This window comes from Maniola hyperantus, chromosome 21 (assembly GCF_902806685.2).
Source record: "Maniola hyperantus chromosome 21, iAphHyp1.2, whole genome shotgun sequence".
In the NCBI taxonomy this organism is placed as follows: Eukaryota; Metazoa; Arthropoda; class Insecta; order Lepidoptera; family Nymphalidae; genus Maniola; species Maniola hyperantus.
Window position 1 is genome coordinate 8,828,734 of NC_048556.1, and position 14,122 is coordinate 8,842,855.

The 14,122-nt window shown below is 36.9% G+C and overlaps 1 protein-coding gene across 9 annotated transcripts in view; it reads left to right on the top strand.

The window, feature by feature from the left end:
* Positions 1-14,122, top strand: part of LOC117992211 (atrial natriuretic peptide receptor 1-like) — a 180,342-nt gene that overhangs the window by 69,845 nt on the left and 96,375 nt on the right. The window contains exon 1 of one of the 9 annotated variants that reach the window (XM_069505795.1): positions 12,398-12,567. The exons of 3 other annotated variants lie outside the window; for them this stretch is intronic. The gene's annotated coding sequence lies outside the window, so the exon portion shown is untranslated. Of the gene's footprint in view, positions 1-12,397; positions 12,568-12,643; positions 12,728-14,122 lie in introns of those variants that run through there. 5 more of the 9 variants (XM_069505797.1, XM_069505796.1, XM_034979867.2 and 2 more) reach the window with 5 other exon arrangements.

The window sequence follows — 14,122 nt, forward strand, 5'->3', positions numbered from 1 at the left end:
TAAAATAATTTTATTTTTATTTTATTTATTTATTTATTTATTAGTATTAAACAAACATAAAGTGACAAACCCGCACAAATGATTTAAAAGTTTAGAAAAAGTAAAGTAAAGAAAAGTCATTAGTTTAACTATACCCAATCACGGCAATCCGTTGCTCCGTTGCGACGACGTGATTGAAGAAACCAACAAACAAACACACTTTCGCATTTATAATATGGGTAGTGATAGTGATGATACACGCAACTTCGTTTTATTTGGATTTAAGTTTTTAAAAATTCCGTGAGTAAGTACTTTTTGATTTTAAGGGATAAAAGGTAGGTTGTGTCACTCCAGGTCTTAAAATCGCGTCGATCCGTTGACTCTCGGCGTGATTGAAGGATAAACCAACAAATTAACGAAATAAAAAGACACTTTCACATCACTACCTATTCATGCGAAAGTATGTTGGTTTGTCCTTCAATTTAACGAATACGCCTGTCTCCGTGTGTGCACGTAATGCCATCAACAAGTCGCTGCAGGTGGCCATAAAATTTATAGACACGACCACTCTGACAAGTGTGAACGATTGAGAAGAAGAATAGTTAAAGACCTGGAGAGTGTCACAAGCTACTTTTTATCCCGGAAAATCCAGGTAGATCAACCAGTGAATAATAATATTAATAAAACTAGCTTATGCTCACGACTTCGTCTGCGTGGACTACACAAATTTCAAACCCCTATTTCACGCCCTTAAGGGTTGAATTTTCAAAAAACCTTATTTAACGGATGCCTACGTCATAATAGCTATCTGCTTGCGAAATTTCAGCTCAATCCGTCCTGTAGTTTGAGCTGTGCGTTGATAGATCAGTCAGTCAGTCATTCAGTCAGTCAGTCAGTCAGTCACCTTTTCCTTTTATATATTTAGATTTAGATTAATTAATCAATATCCAATGCTCTCTTTAGTGTGGATTTTTTGGCAGCCTGTAGGTATATTTACTAATCGACCCTACATCAAATGCACTCGACCGTACTTCAATTTCCGATCTATTGTGAAGGAATAGAACAAATAAGTATAGAGTACCAGGAAAGAGGCGTAATGGCATATTAATTGAGCTAATATATTTGTTGATTTGTATGATAGATTAGTTAGATACTTTCATATGATGACTTGTTAAGCACAGTGGCGTGCACAGTGTTTGAAGCCAGGGTAGGCATTAGTTAGGTAGGAACCTGTTTACTGGCAGGTCATTAAAGATGGGCGTTATTGGCTATTTCTGGCAACGGTTAATCAACAGTTATTTAGTTTCAATACCAATATTGATAACCGTTGCCGAATATCGGTATCAGAGTTGTGTTTCAACTAATTTAATATGCGCAACGCGCAGCGGTTTCCGTAGTAGTAACTAAGCTAGCTGTCGTATCAATACCGCGTCTGTATAGCTAGCGCGCGCATATTCACTAAAATAAAACCAATTTTACTTTCATGAATATCGTGAAGTAATCACAACCTTAAGTTCATAGCAGCAAAGTTTAATTATAATGATCATTGACATAGGTCAAACTATAGTGGACGCCTGCACGAATAGTTTGCCACAGTCCAGTTAACCAAAAACATTTCACGAAGATTGTTAAACCAAAGAGGACCTTATCTCTATTACTCTAAGGCTAACTGTATTAAGATTGATAGATCAAAGTGTAATGGACAAGTACTTGTACAGTTAAGCCTTAGCGTAATAGAGATAAGGTCGGCTTTGGTTTATCAAGTTCTTAGTTACTAAGCCGGTAGCCAATAACCGCTCCTTCTCAGCTTTCAGTGAAAGAAAGAAAGAGAAGGCATAATTATTGCGTTTCTAGTTACCAAAAAACCAAACAATGCATTGTCAGTTGCCAGTTGGCAGCGTTGCGTTGTCAGGTGGTTCGTCATAGATGTTAGCTGATAACCGTTGTTAGCTACGACAATAACGCTACGGTACGCTATAGGGCACGGCAGCGGTTTTCAGTTAAGTTAAGCTATAGCGGACACATGTCTACAGGTCATAATAAAAAATATGCATTGAGCTATTACAACTGGGGTAAGCAGTGCATTTATGCCTCTATCACCTGCACGCCACTGGTTAAGCATGATAGTCATCAAGCGCAAATTACTTAACTTGCAAAACACTGACCTAACTCGCAATTAAAAAACGATCCTTAGCTGTGAGAGGAACAAAGATATATTATTCCCGACAGGTGGTATTTGGGGATTTGTATGATTAAATGAATCTAGATCTAAATCGCTTGGCGGCACGGCTTTGGTTTGGTATACCTAGTAGGTACACGACAGGTCGAGTTAGCAATCGGGGTATGAGGCGGGGGGACACCTCGTACACCCGCACAGCGTCCGCGCTCGGCGGCACCGGGTTAGCGCGGGGTCTGTGCCGGTGTGAGAGACGTCCCCACCCCGATTGCCATCTCGAACCTTCGCGGACTATAGGTAGGTAGTTAAAAATGATTACATTCACAGATGCAAAGTTACGGCAGATGTTTTACGTCGCTACTTGAGTTAAGTCGTTACATTTCCAAATTAAATCCCTAGCACACGACTCACGAGTAAATCTCTCTAATACCCATTTCATCTTCTACGTTTTATGAGATAAATTTCAAGATTTAACGCACATTGAATTTTTAGATTATTACATGAAAAAGGGAGGGTAATGTTTTCAAGGTTCAAAGCGAGCATAAGCTTTTTTTTTTTTAATTCAGATACAAGTTAGCCCTTGACTGCAATCTCACCTGATTGTAAGTGATGATGCAGTCTAAGATGATAGCGGGGTATGGCAGTTTTTATTAAACCCATACCCCTTCTACACGGCATCGTACCGGAACGCTAAATCGCTTGGCGGCACGGCTTTGCCGGTAGGGTGGTAACTAGCCACGGCCGAAGCCTCCCACCAGAAAAAAGCTAGCATAGAGGAAGGCGGAAGACCGCGTTTGGTGGCGCGCTCTTGGAAAGGGTTGTCTAGCTGTGGAGTGTGGACGTAAACAGGCTGATGGATTGGATTGGATTGAAACAAATGAATAAAAAACTTCGTTTTGTGCGGAGTGGTAATCGAAATACGCTTCCAATTTCACGTAAATTGAACCTACTGTATTGAATTTAACTAACACGGCTTTCAGCGAAGCCCAGATACTTATATCCAGCTATTGATTGATTGATTGATTGATTGATTGATTGATTGATTGATTGATTGATTGATTGATTGATTGATTGATTGATTGATCAATCAATCAATCAATCAATCAATCAATCAATCAATCAATAGCTGGATATAAGTATCTGGGCTTCGCTGAAAGCCGTGTTAGTTAAATTCAATACAGTAGGTTCAATTTACGTGAAATTGGAAGCGTATTTCGATTACCACTCCGCACAAAACGAAGTTTTTTATTCATTTGTTTCAATCCAATCCAATCCATCAGCCTGTTTACGTCCACACTCCACAGCTAGACAACCCTTTCCAAGAGCGCGCCACCAAACGCGGTCTTCCGCCTTCCTCTATGCTAGCTTTTTTCTGGTGGGAGGCTTCGGCCGTGGCTAGTTACCACCCTACCGGCAAAGCCGTGCCGCCAAGCGATTTAGCGTTCCGGTACGATGCCGTGTAGAAGGGGTATGGGTTTAATAAAAACTGCCATACCCCGCTATCATCTTAGACTGCATCATCACTTACAATCAGGTGAGATTGCAGTCAAGGGCTAACTTGTATCTGAATTAAAAAAAAAAAAGCTTATGCTCGCTTTGAACCTTGAAAACATTACCCTCCCTTTTTCATGTAATAATCTAAAAATTCAATGTGCGTTAAATCTTGAAATTTATCTCATAAAACGTAGAAGATGAAATGGGTATTAGAGAGATTTACTCGTGAGTCGTGTGCTAGGGATTTAATTTGGAAATGTAACGACTTAACTCAAGTAGCGACGTAAAACATCTGCCGTAACTTTGCATCTGTGAATGTAATCATTTTTAACTACCTACCTATAGTCCGCGAAGGTTCGAGATGGCAATCGGGGTGGGGACGTCTCTCACACCGGCACAGACCCCGCGCTAACCCGGTGCCGCCGAGCGCGGACGCTGTGCGGGTGTACGAGGTGTCCCCCCGCCTCATACCCCGATTGCTAACTCGACCTGTCGTGTACCTACTAGGTATACCAAACCAAAGCCGTGCCGCCAAGCGATTTAGATCTAGATTCATTTAATCATACAAATCCCCAAATACCACCTGTCGGGAATAATATATCTTTGTTCCTCTCACAGCTAAGGATCGTTTTTTAATTGCGAGTTAGGTCAGTGTTTTGCAAGTTAAGTAATTTGCGCTTGATGACTATCATGCTTAACCAGTGGCGTGCAGGTGATAGAGGCATAAATGCACTGCTTACCCCAGTTGTAATAGCTCAATGCATATTTTTTATTATGACCTGTAGACATGTGTCCGCTATAGCTTAACTTAACTGAAAACCGCTGCCGTGCCCTATAGCGTACCGTAGCGTTATTGTCGTAGCTAACAACGGTTATCAGCTAACATCTATGACGAACCACCTGACAACGCAACGCTGCCAACTGGCAACTGACAATGCATTGTTTGGTTTTTTGGTAACTAGAAACGCAATAATTATGCCTTCTCTTTCTTTCTTTCACTGAAAGCTGAGAAGGAGCGGTTATTGGCTACCGGCTTAGTAACTAAGAACTTGATAAACCAAAGCCGACCTTATCTCTATTACGCTAAGGCTTAACTGTACAAGTACTTGTCCATTACACTTTGATCTATCAATCTTAATACAGTTAGCCTTAGAGTAATAGAGATAAGGTCCTCTTTGGTTAACAATCTTCGTGAAATGTTTTTGGTTAACTGGACTGTGGCAAACTATTCGTGCAGGCGTCCACTATAGTTTGACCTATGTCAATGATCATTATAATTAAACTTTGCTGCTATGAACTTAAGGTTGTGATTACTTCACGATATTCATGAAAGTAAAATTGGTTTTATTTTAGTGAATATGCGCGCGCTAGCTATACAGACGCGGTATTGATACGACAGCTAGCTTAGTTACTACTACGGAAACCGCTGCGCGTTGCGCATATTAAATTAGTTGAAACACAACTCTGATACCGATATTCGGCAACGGTTATCAATATTGGTATTGAAACTAAATAACTGTTGATTAACCGTTGCCAGAAATAGCCAATAACGCCCATCTTTAATGACCTGCCAGTAAACAGGTTCCTACCTAACTAATGCCTACCCTGGCTTCAAACACTGTGCACGCCACTGTGCTTAACAAGTCATCATATGAAAGTATCTAACTAATCTATCATACAAATCAACAAATATATTAGCTCAATTAATATGCCATTACGCCTCTTTCCTGGTACTCTATACTTATTTGTTCTATTCCTTCACAATAGATCGGAAATTGAAGTACGGTCGAGTGCATTTGATGTAGGGTCGATTAGTAAATATACCTACAGGCTGCCAAAAAATCCACACTAAAGAGAGCATTGGATATTGATTAATTAATCTAAATCTAAATATATAAAAGGAAAAGGTGACTGACTGACTGACTGACTGAATGACTGACTGACTGATCTATCAACGCACAGCTCAAACTACAGGACGGATTGAGCTGAAATTTCGCAAGCAGATAGCTATTATGACGTAGGCATCCGTTAAATAAGGTTTTTTGAAAATTCAACCCTTAAGGGCGTGAAATAGGGGTTTGAAATTTGTGTAGTCCACGCAGACGAAGTCGTGAGCATAAGCTAGTTTTATTAATATTATTATTCACTGGTTGATCTACCTGGATTTTCCGGGATAAAAAGTAGCTTGTGACACTCTCCAGGTCTTTAACTATTCTTCTTCTCAATCGTTCACACTTGTCAGAGTGGTCGTGTCTATAAATTTTATGGCCACCTGCAGCGACTTGTTGATGGCATTACGTGCACACACGGAGACAGGCGTATTCGTTAAATTGAAGGACAAACCAACATACTTTCGCATGAATAGGTAGTGATGTGAAAGTGTCTTTTTATTTCGTTAATTTGTTGGTTTATCCTTCAATCACGCCGAGAGTCAACGGATCGACGCGATTTTAAGACCTGGAGTGACACAACCTACCTTTTATCCCTTAAAATCAAAAAGTACTTACTCACGGAATTTTTAAAAACTTAAATCCAAATAAAACGAAGTTGCGTGTATCATCACTATCACTACCCATATTATAAATGCGAAAGTGTGTTTGTTTGTTGGTTTCTTCAATCACGTCGTCGCAACGGAGCAACGGATTGCCGTGATTGGGTATAGTTAAACTAATGACTTTTCTTTACTTTACTTTTTCTAAACTTTTAAATCATTTGTGCGGGTTTGTCACTTTATGTTTGTTTAATACTAATAAATAAATAAATAAATAAAATAAAAATAAAATTATTTTAAGCTTATTTCGTGGTTTAACGACATATTTTAATGTAAATAACGGGTACATACCACGATTAATATTTGATGTTTTTATTTGTCGATATTTCAACCCAATTGCACGGTATAGTTAAAGAGGGGAGTGACATAGGCTACTTTTTATCCCGGAAATAAACACTATTTCTATTTCTATTTCCGGAAAATCAAAGACGTAAATCCACAAGCACGAAATCGCAGTCATCAGCTAGTCATCAGTAGCAATTATATTTATAACTCTAAAAACTATTCCCTGGGAATGGGGACGGGCGCTAATGTGGGACGCAACTTGCGTTGACACATTGGCCCCGTGTCATATCAGGGAGACTGCATCAAGACCGGGAGCCGCAGCAGAAACAGCTGAAAATGGCAAGCGGCGCAAGTATGCCTCTCTTATCGAGAGTTACATTTTTGTTCCGTTTGCCGTGGAGCCCTGGGGCCATGGAGTCTTAGTGCTAAAAAAAATTTACGAAACATTTCATTACGATTAATAGCCTCATCTGGTGACAGAAGGGCTGGCTCATTTATTGCGCAACGGTTCAGCCTGGCTGTCCAGCGCGGAAATGCAGCCAGTATTCTTGGCACCATTCCACGTGGACATGATTTGTATAGTAATTAAATAAGGCTAGCTTTAAGTTTTATTGTAATATTTTCATTTAAAAAATCTGTACTAAACTACTAATAAACATGAACTTTAGTGTAATAAAAAAACTCTAAAAACTTGAAATAGGAGGTGGTTTTCACCCGGTAGAGACCAGGGGCGTTAACACACTAAAGATCAAACAATCCCTAATCCTCAGCGGGCTACATCATACAGTCTAGTAAGTACTGTAGGGTTGTCACCTAAACATTGAACCTTTTTTTTTAAACTACTTATAGGCTTACGATTGACTCATGACTGTAATCACAACAAACAGCAGACGTTGCAACCTGGTGGAGCGCGCCTGCCCATAAGGTATTACTGCCAATTCACTTCTCTTTTAGAGGTACCAATATCATAACTAACGGGAAAAACCGGTCAAGTGCCAATCAGGCTCGCGCAAGGAGGGTTCCGTACTACAGTCGTATTTTTTCGACATTTTGTACGATAATTCAAAACATAATTAATTTTTTTAGAGACAGACAGACAGACAACAAAGTGATCCTATAAGGGTTCCATTTTTCCTTTTGGGGTACGGAACCCTAGAAAATAGGGTTCGTGTTTGAAAGGTGACAACCCTACGACCAAACCGTAATGTTAGAACTTAGAACAGAGAGTGTTTGCTTAAACAGCTTCGAAACTAGTTACTAACCCTCTCTTAGGAGGGATTGTGAAGTTAATTTGACTAGGGTTGTACTTTTATGTCCAACATGAATTGCTCCATTGTTATATTACATTCTGAAAGGGTTAGCTAATCGTTTTCAAAAAGTTTGTTTTTATTCGTAATTAGATGATGCCCGCGACTTCGTCCGCGTGGATTTAGGTTTTTAAAAATCCCGTGGGAACTCTTTGATTTAATGTGAACTTCTAATAATCCGCATCCGCATTCGCGGATATCAGAATATTGGAATCCACAACCACCCTGGTAGGTACAAATATGGCATATAAAAAAGACCACAAGTTTTAACATAATAATCGCTCCATCAGAACAAAATGAGGAAAATGAACGTCTAAAATTAGATATCAAACTTCAAACCGACATGAGTAGGTACCTATACAAAATACATGTAAATTATTTTTAAATGTTTTACCTATTGCATAATCTTTTATCTTTAGAACGTTAACGATCAATCAACTCGTTCAAGATTAACACACTGTTGTTTGCAAACTCTATAGTCTATACCTACTATGCCTATGAGATTTCCATCATAATAGAATTATTACGCACATTATCGAGGGCTTCATAAAGCGTTAACGCAAAAATCTTTCTTTGTTTTTTGCTGCAATCCTAATCCTAATCTTAATATATAAAAAAAAGGTGACTGACTGACTGACTGATCTATCAACGTACAGCTCAAACTACTTGACGGATCGGGCCGAAATTTTGCATGTAGATAGCTATTATGACGTAGGCATCCGCCAAGAAAGGATTTTTGAAAATTCAACCCCTAAGGAGGTGAAATAGGGGTTTGAAATTTGTGTAGTCCACGCGGACGAAGTCGCAAGCATAAGCTAGTTTGATTAGTTTGATTAGAAGCTAAAATTTAAAAAAAATAGAATTAGTTCCTCCCTGTGTTGGAGACAATACGCAGAGAAACTTTCAGCTTTTGTAAAATAACGAAGGTCTGGCACGCGCTGGCTCTTAGTCAATTGTTAGGTAGATATATTGCCATATGAATGAAAATTAATAGTAATAATTTTGTTGTTTCACATGTTAACAGATTCATATCTTAGATCTGATAAAGTTTTAAACTAATGTTTTATCTAAATTATGCATTTAGAATGTAGATAGATGTAGATAGATGTAGATAAAATATTATAATATTGATCTATATATTATTAGGAAATAATTAATTAAAATAATCGTGTCTCATGTGCAGAAAAAAATGTCAAGACATTTTCATTTATTACATTCAAAGCTGATTTTTCAAACGAAGTTCAAACGTCAAATATTTTTTATAAATAAATTAAACTATCAAAACGTCTAATTTATTTCTTAGTTAAGGTATATTTGGCGATTGAAAAAAAGGCAAAAAATATGAGGAAATTACTTATATAATATTTTTTTGTATACAATATAATATTTTTATGAATAAAAAATATAGAGCTACGAGTATTTTTGCTTTAAAAATGTTTTGTAATATCGATTTTAAGTACATATAATTACTTACCTACTTAAAAAATATTGTGAAGGAGTTAATATCTAGGTCACAAGTAAAAAATATCTTGGCGTGGGTTCCTTGCGTTACGAAATAAGTTTAGTGATTAAAGTTGTTATTTTTAGTCACTTTAGGTACTTGAAGTCTAGAATTGATTGTGTTTTTTGGAACAGACACAAAAGAAGTCAAGGCTATTTATTCTGCAGTGGCTTAGGCAATACATTAGAATACTGATCCTTATCCAGCATGCTTCTATACTAGGTATCCAATAATTTGACACACAGATCTTGCTGCCCAGGGAAGGATTTTAGGCTAGTTTTTGTCTCGGAAAATCAAAAAAATTTTTTACAAAAAAAATAAAAACCGACTTCGTTACATAAACACTAAAAATTGAAAAATAATTTAATTTATTACCGAATATATTATGTATACAAGAGTTATTATAGTTCCATAATAATACTTTTTGGTGCCGGTGCCAATTAGCTTTAGCTGCGCGAATCGTCTAGACTTCATATTTTTATGGGTCTCCACAATGGCACCTCATTGGCACCGACCCCAAAAAATATTATTATGGAACTATATTAACTCTTGTATACATAATATATTCGGTAATAAATTAAATTATTTTTCAATTTTTAGTGTTTATGTAACGAAGTCGGTTTTTATTTTTTTTGTAAAAAATTTTTATTTCACAATTTTTAGTGGCCCCATGGAATTAATTATGCTATGACTGGTTAAAAATCTACTGTTTACTAAGCTATTACACTGATCGCGAGCAATTTACTCTTATCCGTTGAGGAGTTCCAGTATCTATCTTCCAAGATGTTCATCAGATCTTCACCAAATTGAAATACCCTTTCAAACAAAAAAAGAATTTTCAAAATCGGTCCAGGTGTTTTTGAGTAATCGGGGAACATACATAAAAAAAAAAAAAGATTCCGACGAATTGAGAAACTCCTCCTTTTTTTGAAGTCGGTTAAAGAGCTCTCGTCATGGGATTTTTGAAAACCTAAGTTCGCACCGAAGAAATTGTGGGCATCATCATTGGTACAAACACAGCTTTCATCTCAGAGACAGATATAGGCTACTTTTAATCCCGGAAAATCAAAGAGTTTCCACAGGATTTTCAAAAAATCCAAACTTACGCGGACGAAGTCGCGGGCATCATTGATTGGATAATATAGGATTAGTAAACATATTCCTTTAGAATAAATAGCATTGAAGTAGACCCTAAATAAATAAAAAGTTATTGCTGAAAATAATTAATTTTGGGTCAAAGTTTTTATTAGATACCTACTTAGGCTTCTTTTTTACCCCACTACGGCAAAGCCAAAAGGAAGGGTTATGATTGTGGCAGTCTATGTATGTATGTATTTATGTGTGTTCCACTATAGCGGCTAAACTACTGGGCCGATTTTAATGAATGAGGTGTCAATTTATTTGTTGTTATGTATAGTCCGGGTGACAAAGGCTACTTTTTATACGAACAAAATTGATCTGGTACTTGGAAACCAAAAGTTTTATTTAAAGCCAATTTCACGCGAGGTCCATGTACACTGCATAGTCCCCATCATTTTAATTGAGTAGTTACCTTAGTCATCGTTAATGGTTAGATACTTAGACACAAAATGAAGAAAAGGTAACTGATTTCAGGGGCTTAGTGATCGTAAAAGTGGTCGTAAACTCCAGTTCGACGATTCTTATAATCCTACAAAGGTAAGTAAGGGTAAGTACGTAGGGCAGACAAAAAGATCCAGATTTAAAAGGCTTTCATTTTATTGCTTCCTAAAATTAATATACGGTCAAAGCTTATGGTACAAAAGTTCAAAACTAAAACTCAACTCCGATCCTCTTTTGAACACTGAAATCTATCTATATAAAAGGAAAAGCTGACTGACTGACCGATCTATCAACGCGCGGCTCAAACTACTATACGGATCGGCTTGAAATTTGACATGCAGATATAGCTATTATGACGTACGTAGACATCCGCTAAGACAAGATTTTTGAAAATTCAACCCTTGAGAAATTTGTGTAGTCCATGCGGACGAAGTCGCGGGGATAAGCTAGTAAGTACTTATCTTCTTAAATATATATAAAAGGAAAGCGCGACTGATTGATCTATCAACGCACAGCTGATACTACTGGAGGGATTGGGCTGAAATTTGGCGTGCAGATAACTATTATGATGTAGGCATCCGCTAAGAAGGGATTTTTGAAAATTCAACCCCTAAGGGTGTAAAATAGGGGGTTGAAATTTATGTAGCCCACGCGGACGAATTTTGCTCACAACGAGCATAATATAAATAAGTAAATTCTAATTTTAGTCCATATGATTATATAAGTAAATAATACTTTAATTCTCTAAAACCGGTTATAATAAAAAACAATGTACTTACCAGAGGCGTCTCGAGCCCTTGTGGCGCCCGTGTGCAACCAGTACCCTGGCGCCCTCTAGTCTAGTAGGAGCAGGGTCAAAATGGAATACTAACAGTTATATTTTCAAACGGAAATTCGGATGCAAATGGTGCAATTTTAAATGATGACGGCGTCGGCCATAACACGAGCGCAGGGTCTTTGAGAGCGCCGGCATCGACGCATCTTTGGAGGTGTCGCATTAGAGGGCGCTTGGCGCCCTCTAAGACCCGGCGCCCGTGTGCGCCGCACACCCTGCACCATAGGTAAAGACGCCTCTGGTACTTACATAGGTATCAAAATTATCTTCGTTTTTTGGACGTAGGTATATAATTAAGTAAGTAGGTATAGCATTATTTTACCAGGTAAAGTACCCAAAAATTATAATATTATGGTAAGTACTGAATTAATTTAGTATGTAATCATTGCTTCCAAAATAGAATATACCTATCTACACTTTTGTATCTGGGTATAATTAAAAATTTAACAACGTTTTGGTTGACGTGACCTCGATTGTACCGTAACGCAAGCAATATACGTTTTAATTTCCTTTGTTATGTATAATTTTTAATCGACATAATCTTTTGGAACCGGTTTTCTAAAAATACATAACCAAATAACATACACTACCAGCCATCATTACTTTTTTAGGGTTCCGTATTAAACGTAAACTTGAACTTCAGTGTTGAAACTTGAACGGCAGATCTTGAAAGTTGAATTGAATTTTTCGTCAGTTATAATTTTGTCGCGGTAGGGGGTGCACGCGTCGCTCTCCGATTTTCGCGGGAACCGATCCGAGTTTTTATCAAATAAAAACTACTGTGAAACAAGAAAATATAACTAATACTTAATAGTTTCAATTGTGTTTAGTGCAAAATTGTGTTTTCCAAGGTTGTCAGTGAGTTATTTTGGGAGGATTTCCAAAAAATTTGGAAAAATAAAATAACGGAGTTTCGACAAGGCGATGATCGCTGTTTGGTATCTTTTTACGGGGTTTGTAAAAAATTCAGCTGTTCAAACGAACGCTGCCGTTTCGATTATGATGTAAATTCACATACGTAAGTTATTTAAATTTCTGTATTCTATTTTTAGACATTGACTACAACATGTTGATAGGTGAGGGTTTTGAAAAGAACGATTTATTTAGCACGTATTTGTTAAATTGTTAATACTTATGTATTTTTTACCTAGATGATCTGTGCCTACATGATACTTATGTATTTAATTAATAATCGCGAGCAATTTACTCTTATCCCTTGAGGAGTTCCGTTCTCCATCTCCGAAGATATTCAAACTGCACTGCTTAAATTACAACTTAAAGTTAAAACCAAAACTTAAACACCGAAATTATAAGACGCCTGAATATTTAGGCTTCTAACAAAAAATATTGCAGGTTTATATGTTACGTTATGTATCTAAAAGGTATAAAGCTAATATCTACTTTCAGTTAGGTAGGTATATTATATCTGTTATGTAGAGCCATATAGAGACTTTATCTAGGGTTTCAATTAATTCCTACCCAGATCCAAAGTCAGGGCTTCAAAGCCGGGCGTGTAACGTTTATAATATGAACTAGATCTAGGTACCTACTTATATTTTGACTTTTACCTACTAGGTAGGTATACCTATGTTAGAATTTTTATATTAAGCTGTTAATGCTTAAATTACCTATACCTATATATTACTAGGTAATTTACACAGTAATTTTTTAATACGTTTTCACTGCAGACAATAAATGTTCTTTTTGATGTTTAAGATGTTTAAGGATTTATAAAATCTTTGAAGTGCTATTCCTAGGTTTATTACCTATTCAAAAAATTATAAATTTCATTTTTGTCTGCATTACGTAGGTATGCTAAAAGTTAAGAATATAAATTGAGACTATGCTTTCTCGTCGAATACCTACCTACAAAAGAATCATAATAATAGTACCTAGTAGGCAATTACCGCTATTTAAAGTACAAGCGTGAAATTAGACGTTTAATATAAATGACATTTTGCACGATAAATCAAAAACTAGTACGTAAGTAGGTAGGTACCTACCTATCTATAAAAATAAATAAAAATCTGTGAAAAATATACAGAAAAACTCTTTTATATGATACCCTACTTGGTAAGTATACTTATCTTAGTTTGAAAATTGAATATACTAATTATTTGTTCATGAACGGTTATCAGATTTTTTATTCCTTTACTTGTGCTGCCAAATTTCATGATTCTAGGTCAACGGGAAGTACCTAAGTACCTACAGTTTCCTTGACTGACACGACAGACGGACAGGCAGACAGCGAAGTGATCCTATAAGGGTTCCGTTTTTCCTTTTGAAGTACGGAACCCTAAAAACTAAATGTAAATTGGTTTTTTCCGTTTTTATCTAATACTTTTTACTCCTCAACACATACCTACCTACTGTAATCAATAAATAACTTAAAAAATTGAGAGAAAAAGTCCTG